General features: G+C 31.9%; 1 non-coding gene across 1 annotated transcript; it reads left to right on the forward strand.

Moving 5' to 3' along the window:
• The first annotated feature begins 873 nt into the window (after positions 1–873).
• On the forward strand, positions 874–946 carry TRNAM-CAU (transfer RNA methionine (anticodon CAU)). Its single transcript has one exon. It is a non-coding gene; the product is annotated as a tRNA-Met (tRNA).
• The last annotated feature ends 1610 nt before the right edge of the window (positions 947–2556 follow it).

Here is a 2556-nt window from a genome sequence, read left to right on the forward strand (position 1 = left end):
TTTGTTGGCTTCATCGATTCAGCTGACAAAACTTCGTTGCAAATGACAAAATGTGGCTTTTTCATACCCCCTTCAACTTGACATTGTATTAGCAAGGCTTGGGGATTGTATTAGAGCCATATTTTCTTTAAACATTACTATGGAAGTAAGAGAAAATACTTTTATGTTAAACAATACACCAAAAAGAAATAAATATGGCCTTTAATATGTATTTTAAATAAAAGACACTTTATTATATAGAAAACCACACATCAAGGGCATTAGCATGATACTATTTCGGGAAGGGGTTGGTTTTGTGATTTCTAATAAAAAAATTCCAAAATTGCTCCGCCACATAATTTGGTCGCATGTCCTTTTTTTCAGTATAAATATCTTGAATCAGTTATCAGTTCTCAACGTACTAAGCTACGAAATATCCCCAGGCATCTCATCCTCAAAATATTTTATTCGCCAATCCAGACAATATAAATCCATTTTTGTAAAAGTTACTCAATAGAGATATTTTATGAAAAATGGTTCAAAAGGGATCAAATATGTAGGATTGAATACTTTTTGGGTGGGAGGGGCCAAACATTTCCCTGAAAGGACTATATTAAGGATTTCTTAACTTTGACAGGGTTGAATGAGAAAAATAAAATTTTCTAAAAGAGACATTAAAGTAATAGTTGATAATACAAATACTTTCTCCCTCAATACTTTCGGGTTTCTTTAGTTTAAGGAAGATAAACAAATTTTAAGGCGTTAGTATTAGGAATTTGCTGTTTATATTTTGCTCTTAGGATTTTCAGAGTTAATCTGAAATCGAAGGAATAATATTTTCTTATCTTTAATTTTACAAAATAAAAATTAGAAAGTAATTGTAGTAAGATACCTGCCTCGGTAGCGCAGTAGGCAGCGCGTCAGTCTCATAATCTGAAGGCCGTGAGTTCGAGCCTCACCCGGGGCATTCTTATTTTTAAATTTAGTTTGGTTGAGGCTAAGATAGATATATTTTCCATGAAAAGGGAGGAAAATATGAAGAGGTGTTTCTGTTTTATTTGTAAGAATGTAACAATTCAATATTGAAAAAAAAATAATGATTTCTTAAATGGTATTCCTAAATCATTAGCAATTCTTGCAATTTTTGTCACTTTATTTTCTTACTACCCTTATATGTATTGAACACATTAATTAATTAGCTGTGAACAGTTTCCAGAAACATATCAAGGATGATCTCTGCGTTGGAAAGAACTGGCAAATCACCTTTTAATTTCCAGTATTTTTGTAGTCTTTTTCATGAGAAGGAAAGGTTGAAAGATTCAATAAAGATAACTATCTGTTTATTAAAATATTAAAACTATTTCAATCTACAAAATTCACTTGAATCCCATTTATGACGCTAAATAAAAGTTTTTGTGGTCACACGCCACTCCCTGTGAGATATATGTAAGGGGATAATTTTGGTAAGAATACAAAAGCGTGCGAGGAGAAGAGAAGAATTACTTATGGCATCATTGATTAAATAATATACATCTTCTTCTATCAATCTAGAACGTTATCATTCCGCCTTTATTATTCAATATTAATATAATATGAGATGGTGATAGTCGATAGAGAACTGAATAAAATCCCCAAAATGACGTCGCCTTCTGTCTGGATTTATGAAAATGGAGGCCCAGGAATTTGGAAAATACTTACCGGATGAGAAACAGATGGTTTGTCGGATTTGTCGATATAAATGTGCCTTTAGTCCCCTGTCTAGAATTACACGCCACTCATTATCCTCATCTCATAACAAGAGTATGGATAATCATCTATAAAATCAATTTGACGATGAATACATCAAGTCATACTTTAACTTTGATCTCACAACGATGCTTATTGCATGTAATATAACTTTATCCATTGCTAATCATCTATGTTCAAAAAATTTATGGAGAAATACAAGGGTAAACATATCCCTTCCCAAGGAACCATCATTAAATTAATGGAGGATGTTGGTACTGATGTCATATATAGAAATACATATAAAAATGTTTTTGAGTCATCCACACCAAATGACGATCAAGTTATCAGTAAAAAGTATTTACGAATATCGAAATGGAACTCTGAATTTTGTACTATCTCACAGTAAGTATTCAATTTTTTTTAATCTAACCATAAAATATGATTCTATTTTAGCTAAACATATCAAGAATTATGATACACACAACTCAGTAAAGGGCAAAAACAACTGCTTAAAGGGTCACAACAACGGGGTAGTAGCTTTGGATGGTTTGCAACTAGTTTGTCTGAGACTACTTACTTCGCTTTAAGACTTGGGTATGATAATTAGGTTTTCCAATATTACATAGTCAATAAATAGTACTTTTTTATCACTAAAGGCTTAGCTATGGTTGATGGGCTCCAAGAAATGGTGTTCAGAAAACTCATAAAGGCAAAAACAACTGCTTAAATGGTCACAACAACGAGGGTAGTTACATTGGGTGTTGCATTATAATTAACAATTGTGTATATCCATCATGATAATAGTATGTTGTTATATAAGCATACCTAAATAACGGGGAAAATCTTTTT

Source organism: Lepeophtheirus salmonis, chromosome 2 (genome assembly GCF_016086655.4).
Source record: "Lepeophtheirus salmonis chromosome 2, UVic_Lsal_1.4, whole genome shotgun sequence".
Taxonomy (NCBI): Eukaryota; Metazoa; Arthropoda; class Copepoda; order Siphonostomatoida; family Caligidae; genus Lepeophtheirus; species Lepeophtheirus salmonis.